This window comes from Amblyomma americanum, chromosome 4 (assembly GCF_052857255.1).
Source record: "Amblyomma americanum isolate KBUSLIRL-KWMA chromosome 4, ASM5285725v1, whole genome shotgun sequence".
Classification (NCBI taxonomy): domain Eukaryota; kingdom Metazoa; phylum Arthropoda; class Arachnida; order Ixodida; family Ixodidae; genus Amblyomma; species Amblyomma americanum.
In genome coordinates, this window is record NC_135500.1 from 101462469 (window position 1) to 101473188 (window position 10720).

The following is a 10720-nucleotide window of genomic DNA, read 5'->3' on the forward strand; positions in this document are numbered from 1 at the left end:
CCCTGTCGGGTTTATGTAAACGCCGCTTATGAATTTCGAAGTAACTACGTTTTAACATCTTAGATAACGTTACCATAACACTAGAGAAGAGAGATTTGCACCTTTCCCAGAAACTTCGCGGCCGGAGAAAAATTCATGCTGGGTCTGGACTATTCAGCAGTTAGATTCCATTGGAATTCTAGAAACTGGAGGAATCCACAGAATATATTAGAAAAACCTGGATGATGAACAATTTTTGTTCTAAAAGCGCTCGACAAGAGTGTTTTCTTATTAGCATCGTTTATAAGCCATGCATCGTAATCGAAATCTAGTTAGCGCTTTCCGAACAAAATATTCACGCAGTGATCAAATCTAAAGTTTCGAGGACAGTCATTTCACACAACCGTCGGGGTATTCCTAGCTTGGGTCTGTTTCCATCTTGGGCAGCAGCCAAACGTAACAGCTTGCACGCTGTTAGATGTGGGGCTCCAACCCCACTAGCAGGAAACTGGTGTCGGGGGATTGCGCTTCGATCCCACAGCTGCCACCAGTTGTTAGGTGTGGGGCTTCTGACCCGTAGCAGGCCACCGGTGTTGGGGATCGCGCTTCGATCCCACCGCTGCCACCAGTTGTTAGATGTGGGGCTCCAACCCCACTAGCAGGAAACCGGTGTCGGGGGATTGCGCTTCGATCCCACCGCTGCCACCAGTTGTTAGGAGTGGGCCCCTGGTTCGCCTGTGCCATCTCTCGCTGAGGTCGGTGGCCCCGGGTTCCGGATAGAGAGACTGCTGTTGTTGGGTGACGAAGAGATGCGAGGGTCTTCTAGGTGGAGAAGAGACTGAAAGGGTTTATTTACATTTTTACATAGTTCGAAAGAGTGAATCGGGAGCTGGCGATCACACGCCAGATCGCTGCTTAAATAGGATCCCCTGTCCCCAGGTCCTTAGTTGGGGAATTTAGTTCATTAAAAATGCGTCCAATCACTGTGACGTCGATCACGTGTCCAGTCTTTAGGGTCCGCCTTCCACGACGGCCCCAACAACACACTCTTGCCACTTCTGGCAAGTTATGGTGCGCGCTCTCCAGGCAGCAGTGATGAATAGCCCGAAGGGGGTTCCATGGCAGCGTCGAAGATCAGTCACCTGCACTTCACAGTGGTAGCGTAGGAACTAAGGGTTGCCACTGCAGTTTGCAGAAGGTTCCACGTGTAAGAAAGAGCACAGTCTAAGACGAAGTTGTTTTTGAAGCACGAGGATTCCGGCGACGTTGGCTTAGTCAAACACGGCCGCATTTGCCACGGCTCATTTGCAACCCCGCCGCTCGCCGGCTCCCCAGCCGTCCCCTCCAGGATAAAGATGTCCCGGGTGGGTCCAGCGTTTGGAACAAACGACAGGTTCACCAAAGCCGTTCTCAGGCAGCGGACGGCCGTTTCACCCCGTAAACAGCAGGGTGGGGGGGGGGGGGGAGGACCCTTGCAGAGGCCGCCACCTGCACTCGTGGCGCTGCAACCACGTCGACGGCCCTTTGAAGCCTCTGTCGATTGATGCTTCTCAGTGGCTTGAATATTCTTGGCATGTTGGCGCCTCCAAACGTAACAACGCTCGCCTCACTTTTCTATTTTCAAGAAGAAATCATGGGAGAACCTACTAGGAGAGAAACCAAAAGAATTACATCAGTAGAGGCCGAGAATGTGATCCAGAAGTTAGAAGGCGTTGACGCCCTGCAGGGATCTGAGCAAAAAAGGTGCATGGATGCATACGCAAGGTCACACAGTGCAAAATGTTGGCAATAGCGAGTACAAACATTCAGCATAAGATTCCCGGTTTTTCTCAAAAATTCAGTGCTTTAAGTACCACTTCAGTAATTCAAGCTTACTTGAGATTGTCCTAATGACTGGCGGATCGCGCCTATTTCAGTAAGGTAAACATTTTCTGGAGATAACATCTCCACAAGGTCTCCTGAACTTTGTTCATATGGTTGTTCATAGTATTAGCTTTTTTATCAAGGGGCAGAAAGGCGTCGCGTGGATATTTACTTTTTTAGCACTTTCTTATCTTGAATTACGTTTGCCCGCATTAACTTCGTTGTTTACCTTATTTTGTAATTAACCCAGTTTCATTCTTTTATATTTGCAAGTGAGAGATGTGTTCTCAAGTCGTTGCTTATATGTTCACCACTTAACCATTTTGCCAATATTTACCCACTCATTTCAATCGTTCCAAGCATCGCGGAAAGACCGAGTAAAAAAGCCACTCAACTCCTAGGGACATTTCGTTCATCCTTGCTTTATGATATCACTCAGATGTTTATGGAAACACGTTAACTCGCTCGAAAAAGCTGTTTCCTAAAAAGACCGACAACGGCACAACGCTTGTCATAAGGTTCTGGAAGAGCTGAAGAGATGGAAGATGAAGGACCTATATCCTCGCAATATCGAAGAAACGATAATTTTGCTATATTATTTGGCATTGAAATTGCATAAAACAAGTTGAATAAAACAACCGTCTCTCGATGAAACCTTGGCTTGTGACCACTGCTCGGTAAAATGCTACTTAAGGATGATCACGTGGATATTTTTATTTCGGAACTGTTGTTCATATTATATCATAGTTTACGCTGTCTAGAGTGGCCCTTTGTTGAAAAGCAACGCTCCCTTCGGACAGCCGATGCAATGGTTTGAGCTTGTCTCATAAAGCGGCGCAAAATTGTTTAACATACCTTGACTCAAACGCTAACCGAAGCCTGCAAAATATGCGCTCACGATCATCATTGTGACGTAAGAGTTTGAGGTATCGAAAACCGAATGCATGGTGGGCTATTCTAAATCTGTGTGCTTAATTAATGGCTACTACTCAATTCGTTTCTAGCTTATTACTTTTGCCTATTGCCAACCGCTATTGTGATCTTTGTTCATGCTTTCCATATCGTGAGATAAATAAGAACGGCCGCATCCGCTGATCAAAAAACAAGTTGCTAGGGGTTTATCATTCCTATGCACGAAATATTGTATCAAAGTAATAATGTGCCACAGCAGTCCTACAAACTGTTGTGGAAACGGGCACCCATAAATTCCAGCCTAAAAAATCAAATGTCTGTCCTTTTAGCATATTGTTGATTAATGAAGCTTGTATGCTTCTCTGTCGGGAAATCAGTGGTGTGTTGGGTTGCTTTTCATAGAATACAAATTAAATTTGAGTCAGCTTTTTTGTATAATTCAATGCACTGTAAATTGAAGATGGAGGAGGAGTAGGAGGAGGAAAGGCTGGGAGGTTACCCAGAAAAATAGCCGGTTTAATACTCTGCACGGGGGGAAAGGGGTGAGGGAAGAAAAAGATGAAAAATAAAAAAAAATTAGTCACTATGCAAAGTCCCAGCGTTCACTAAAGTCACAGCCTATGGTGCAGGCCAGAAGTTCTCAAAAAGCAGAGCGGTGCCTTGGAGGCTATCACCGCCGACGATCACCGCGGCCAGTGGCCGAGAATCTTCCTTTCCGTCAGTGGGCGCAGGTGTAGATGCTCCAGTGCACGGCAGAGAGACTGTGTTTGGGCGCTGTAGGCAAGGCATTCCCAAAGAATGTGGGCTATAGTCTCATCAGACCCGGAGATGGTACATGCATGGCTGTCAGCCATAACTATTAAGAAGGAATAGTGTTTGGTGAAAGCTACACCAAGCCACAGGCGAAACAACGACGTTGCTTCACGTTGTGGTAGGCCGGATTGAAGCCGAAGCTTCAGATCTGGCTCCAAGGTTTTTAAACGAGAACGTGAGAATTGGCCTGAATTCCACGCGGCAAGCGTGATTGAGGATCTTTAAATATAGAAGAGCTGAACCTTATTTTACAAGATTTCAGCAAACGACCTATATAATTAAGAATAAGCCACATCGCGCGAAACCATTGGGCTCGAATCAGAGAGAAATAATACGCTATAAATAATGCCGTTTCTTACGCAGCTTTAGCAATGTACGCTATTTATCTCGATTTCACAAGAAACAAAGACAGGGCGGCTGCAAGCGTTGGTACGTAGTTTGTTTCTGGTTGTTTTAGTAGGCTTTATTGCCTCAAAGCAACTAAGGCTATGAAGTACGCCGTAGGGGAGGGCTCTTGATAATTTCGACCACCTGGGATTCTTTTCCGTGCATTGACACCGCACAGTACACGGGTCGCTTGCATTTCGCTTAAATCGAAATGTGACCGCCGCCGGCACAATCAAATCTGCTTCTTTAGGTCCAGTATCCGAGCACCATAATCACCGAGCCACCACTGCGCCTAGTTTGTTTCTTACTAATTCTCTAAGCATTGAGATAATTATGGAATAGGCTGAAGCAGGTGAACGTATAATCGCATGATGGAATCAGGTAGCGAACCATCGTTGTACCCCTTCTACGTTGTCCTCGAAGAAAGCAACTAAAAAGAGTGTACCACTGAGATATATCAGTCAACCCTTGGAACCGGAAATTCTTAGGATTATAACGCGATAGCGTAAAAGGCCTCGTTCTCCAGAAAATGCGGTGTCGGCGTTGTCGTCGCTGTCGGAATTGCGAGGGAGAAATCACGGGTATTGCTCTGGCAGGTGGTCCCCAGAGAGCAACCTAGGAGGCAGGTGGACCACATAGGACACGTGGCCTTGCGGCATTATCACAACCTGCCCCCAGAATAGTGAGCAAACTGCCCACCATGACAGGAGGGAATTGATATAATACTGCTCACTCGGCAAGGGCAACCGCCATTACACGTCGAATGAAGGCCCTGGCTAACCGTCGCTTTCCTAGTACTGGCTGTCGTCCTGAAACCCCGCCTATCGTGGGCCAGGTTAGCCAGAATTCTTTCACTCTTTGGCATTGCTAGCAGTGCCATCCCAGAATCATGGCCACCATGGGTCATGTTAGCCACAGTTTTCTTCTGTTTGCCAGAATTGGCTATGTCATTCTAGAAGAGGTCTATATTGCTGTAGCTTTGCCATCACTCATCGAATGTTAAAAGTACACTGGCAAACCCTATTAAACATTGGGTTATCTGCTAAAACGACATGCCAACGTTCAATATCGCTACAACAGAGAGAGAAAAATTATTTTATTATCAGTAACGCCGCCTTGACTCGTAAAGGATCACTTCAGCTCTCTATAAGAAGTGCGAGACCTGTATACCGGTCTCACCTGAGTTCAACTATAATTGCCATGTATACGTTGCCAAAGTAGGTATTTTACATTGATCTTTCAGAACAAAACTTATGTTCCTAGACCGCATTACAGCATGCGACCATTAATAGACTAGTAGCGCTGTGCTATTATTCTACTATTAATACAGAAATTCTGTCATAATGCCTGTGCTACGCTGACTTTTGAGTGGCATAGGAGTCAAATGGTAATCGACACTTCGAATGGCGTTCGGACCCTACGGAGTTCTGAGGTGCATCACAACAATTTCGAACCGCATTCGGAAGTATTCCAGATACACTCGCTTGCTGTATAGCAATGGTGCTGTTGCCGTCCAGTTTTGTTTTTGTCCGTTCGATGATTTTGAATGGTATAGCGACGCGTCCCAAGGGCTTAGTTCAACGGACTAGGTGGCGTTTCTTCCAAATGGGACTCTGGAAGATGGGCTACAACTAGTATTGTGAGGGGAGGGGGCCATAGGGCCCCAACCCAATCGCCTCTCTGTAAACATTTAATGGTTAATAAATGCTTATCACCATCACCACAACGACATCGGTGGTCAAAGAACTGTCGGTTCATTCGGCCGTAGATGAAACTGTCTGTCGCATGAGACCGACGACGAAACCATCGAGACCAATGACCACAGATGTATAGAATTCTATCATTCATGCTAGAAAACTAGAAGCGGCTGCAACTAACCAGTAAAATTTTATTAAAAGGTTTCGTAAATTTAGGAATTAACAAACGCGCGCTGGTGTGACCCACTGGTAATGATTTTTGCAATTATATACGGCTTAGCCAACCCGCTAATCAACAAAATATATTGCGCAGACAGATGTGCACAGAAAGAGCTCATGCTGCTACCTTTGTGCGATATCGGTGCTTAATAATCCGCCTATTTGTCATGGAACGTTATGCATTTGAAAGCGTTCTTGCGCGAACTACTCGCGTAGAGTACCTGAAAACCAGTTAAAAGGCGATACCTTTTAAAAAAAAATCAAATAAGGTTCATTTGATTAAATATTTTAAGACTAGCGGTTTATTTTTGCTTCACAGTAGAGAATTCACTGCTACACTACGCAACGGGCGTCTGCGTATTGGGAGATCCTGAATCAAACGTAATAGCTTAGTGCAAGCATATTCGCTTGGCGGACTTAGTGCGCAATTTATTGACCTCGTAAGCTGACTCGCCGCGGCGGCTCAGTGGTTAAGGCACTCATCTATACTGAGCCGGAGTGCCCGGGCTCGAACCGGACAGTGGCGGCCGTGTTTCAATGGAGGCAAGACTCAGAAGGCGCCCGCGTGCTGAGCGATATCAGTGCACGTTAAAGATCCGCAGGCGATCGAAATTGTCCCGGAGTCCTCCACTAAGGCACAGCTCTTCCTTCCTTTCTTCTTTCACTCCCTCCATCCCTTCCTTATGGCATGGCTCGAGAGTACTCCCAGATATGTAAAACAGTTATTGCGTCCTTGCCTTTCTTCAAAGCTAATTTCCAATTTTCATGTTCTAAATTCTAGTTTCTGTGCATTTTAGTGTGCTGTTTCGTCATTTGCATTGAGGGCTATAGCTCGTGATGACGTCTTTGCTTATTTACTCACAAATGTTTTTTTTTCTTTTAAACATTACCTTCATTCATGAAAAGCATCGGAAGCAGTTGCCAATCACTATTCAACACGTTTTCATTCGTTTTTGTTTTTTTTGCGTAAGACTTACACAGCAACAAAAATTTCAGGATTCTTCAATGACCAGCGAATGAATCTACTGACAACTGGCGTTAGTTAGACGCATGTTAACCTAGCTTGTTTGCCACATGTAATCTATAAGATACCATGAAACAACGTACATTCTGCTTGCGTAATATTTTATTTATTGCTTTATGTTTTGGTACTTTATGGTAACATTTTAAGTCATCTTAAATTAACAGAGGCCACACCCCACGGCCCCACACATTACGCAGTTGGCATACGTTGTTTTGGACAAATCCATCTCGAAGCTCTACGTTCGCTTCAAAGGTTTCCGGCGCCGAACATGATTCTCTTCCTCTCGCTTTGCAACAATACTTTGAAGCTTTCGCGTTTCCCATTTGCTTGTATCTTAAGCCTGGACTCCATGTGCACTAAAGAGCGAGCGGCGCGACAAGGCGGCACGGCGACGCTCGCTCCGTCGCTTGTGGGCAACCTCCATGCAAGCGAAGGCGGCAGGCGACGCGCACCTGCGCAGCGGACTCCGTGCTTTGCGCACTCAAGCTTGGAAACACGCCCGTAACCTGTTCTCTATCTTAAAATTTTGTGAGTGTGCCTTATAGTCAGGGCCAAAGGAATATTTCCTCAACGGCAGCGGTGTAGCGGCAGTGGAGATAGGCAGTGGAGAAGGCGTGCTTGCGAAGACGAAGTCACATCACGGGTTCACGGGGAAGGTGTGCTTTCGTTCGGTGCCTGTGCAGTCCGGCTTAGTAAAAACACTCCCATAAACGGTCACCGCAATCTGATTTTAAGTCAGCAAACTATAATTTACCAGTGAGAATGCGCGCCGCGACTGTTTCTGCACATTTGTAGCGCAGCGGCACGGTGGATAGAGCGCCGGTACCCGCGGCTCGACACGCATCTCTCCCTGCAGTACGCCCGCTCGCGTAGCCCGTTCCAAATGCTGTTAGCCCTCCGCACCCAACAAGAAGTTTGTTTTAATTATTTAAATCATGCGGGTCTGCCTCTCACCTACAAAACCAAATATTTTCTCGACGGTGGCGATGACCAAGACGACGGGCTGGTTTCGTGAGATGTACCCGTGAGAGACCGTGGACAAACCGGAAACAGCTTTGTGGGGCTCTGATTGGCCAGTCGCGTGGGGGACTTCCGGGCGACGAGCGAAATTTTCTGTGGGTGCAGATCCGAGCGACACATGCAATTTGCTTCGCGCGACGGCGCCGCTCGTCGCTTGCCGCTGTCGCCTTCGCGTTCGCGTGAGTTTTCGCGTACATGGAGTCTATGTATTATTCGTATTGCCTTCAGAACTACCCGTGAAACATTCTCCGAGCATTCCAGATCATTACCTCTCTTCCGACCGCTTCTCCCAACCACGCCCTTTTCCGGGTAGCGTGCAAACCCCCAGCACGCGAAACACTACTTTTTAATTGTTATTAGAACGAAGAGCTGTACTCCTCCCATGCCGAGCCTGAAGGTCAACTGGCTCTTAGATGTGATCTCTAACAAGAGGCGCGCCGCACTTGCCTGTGACGCCATGCCATGTGACTCGCCGACGCCACAGCAGCGCGCTTGGCAATCACGTCCGCCGCTGCGCTGGTTGTTGCTCGACCGCTCCTCCTCGCCAGTTGTGGCACGTAGTGTGTCACGTGATTCGCTCTTGAGCTTGGCAGTCACGTCCACCGCTGCGTCGACCGCCGCTTTGGACGCTCGCTCTTGCTATTGTGGCACGTGATGCATCACGTTATTTGCTCTCGCTGATATAATTGCCGTGCTTGCTGACAGAGCTCTCGCTCTGCATATCCTGGGTCAGCTGAGTTGAGCCACAACCGCTTTTTTACTGACTCTCTTCAAGCTGTTTTCTCTCGCGCGCACCTACACGCTTTTCTGCTCAGGCACCCTCCTACGATCTGAAAATAGAAAATTGGTTTTTGAGGAAAGGAAATGGCGCAGCAACTGTCTTACGTATCTCGGTGGACACCCGAACCGCGCCGTATTAAGGAGATAAGGAGGGAGTGAAAGAAGAAAGAAAGGAAGAGGTGCCGTCGCAGAGGTATCCGGAATAATTTCGATCACCTGCGGTTCTTTAACGTGCACTGATATCGCACAGCATACGGGCGCATTTGCATTGCGCCTCTATCGAAGCGCGGCCACCGCGGTGGGCTTTTTACCCGGGTACTCCGGCTCAGTAGCCGAGCTTTGTTTCTCCGGCTTTCAGCAGGAAACGTTTTCTTGCGACCGCGAAAGCTGTCAAAAAAGATGTCTCCCTCCTCAAGCCGCCCCCCCCCTCTCCCCGTCGTCTCCCCTTCCACTTGTCTTGGAATCTCGCGATGCATCACCATGACACAAACTTGACTAGGCGGGTCTTGCTTTGGGTGGCACGGCGAAGCCAAGCAGCACAACCAGCATGACGAAAAAGCATCATGCTCGAGCTGGCACCGTTCGTAGTTTGTGCAAGCGAAAAGTCACATCTTGTACGTGCTCAGAGCTCCGACGCGGTTTATTACGCTGCTTGTACGATCTTATTGGTAAGTACTACAATTATTTTATCTTGAGAAACTTTCAGGCATGAATGTGATTTGAGAGTAATTCTTACTTCGATTAATACTGCTTGATTTTTGCCTGCAAGAAAAGAGCGATACAAAGCAAGAGTACGCCTTCTGTGTATCTACTTGCATTGCGAAATTTCTGGCTAGAGGTTCTGCGCCGCGCAAATGTGCCCGAAAGGTTAGGACTTGATTTTCGCCTCTGGTAAGTTGATCTAGTTGAAAATTGGCCGCTTTGCCAAGTAGCGGGTTTGCATTCATGTGATCTGGCATCTGATGCATTGAGGAATACGTTTGCCTTTTACCGCTTGAGCACTACAGGAATGACAACCGCTTATTATTCCACTGGAGACCAGTTGGTAAGGATATGTGTAATACTTCCGTAGTGTTTCTCTTTGATTTGCACACTAGCAAGCGCACTAGAAAATGCGGCATTTCTGGTTAAAGCTAATTTTCGTGGTGGTATATGATATCATATATCCCATAATGACACCAGATATCATGGGGATAGTGTATCACCACCATGATATCTGATACCTGATTTAATATCTGCATCCGGTCCTTGGACCTAAGATATTAAACTTATTTTTGGAATATGGCGGAGTGCTGGGCTTGAAGCACTCTGGCACGGGTCGGCCCAGTATTGCACTGCCTCCGGGATCGGCCCAGGGCATATTAGCGTGGCGCGTCTTTTCTTTCACTCTTTACTCTCCTCTCCTTTACCACTCCAGCTTTCTGCACGCGGCAGCGAGCGTCGCTCGGCTTGAGCCAGTAGGCAGGCCCGTGCACTTTCCTTTTCCTTCTTCTCAGCAACATCAGTCATTTAGTCAGTATGTCAGTCGGTCAGTAATTTTGCCTAAGTTATCTCTCAATGAAAATACTCTGGACTGTCAGAGAGGTGTATCGAATCCTCTGTTATATTCATGCGAAGCGCCTAAGGTAAACTGTTTAATTTTTTTAAAGAGAAGAGCCCTGAGTTTTTGCGTTAAGCTAATTTCGCAAAAATGGGCAAGCTGTTTTTTTTAACCACATCCCAAAGAAAGAACTTGGCTCTAAAATGTTCCTTTGACGCCCATGTTGAGGATATGTTACAAATATGTGCTTTAAACTTACTTGACCAAAAAGTGCTTCAGCGTCCATGTAGAACAGATGCTACAACCTGTAGCTTAACGTGAGAAAATAATCTATAAAAACAAGCTCGCAATTTAGGGATACATAGTTATGATATTAACATAATAATATTCATTCCCTTTCAATAGCACATTAATTTGCTTTTGTCACACTGAATTTGTTTATTCCCGGTGCGCTATCGAGTACTAAAATAGAAATCGACCATTTGG

At 46.8% G+C, this 10720-nt stretch overlaps 1 pseudogene; it reads left to right on the forward strand.

The window, feature by feature from the left end:
• Positions 1 to 9876: 9876 nt before the first annotated feature.
• LOC144130743 (U2 spliceosomal RNA) lies at positions 9877 to 10054 on the forward strand (annotated as a pseudogene).
• Positions 10055 to 10720: the final 666 nt, after the last annotated feature.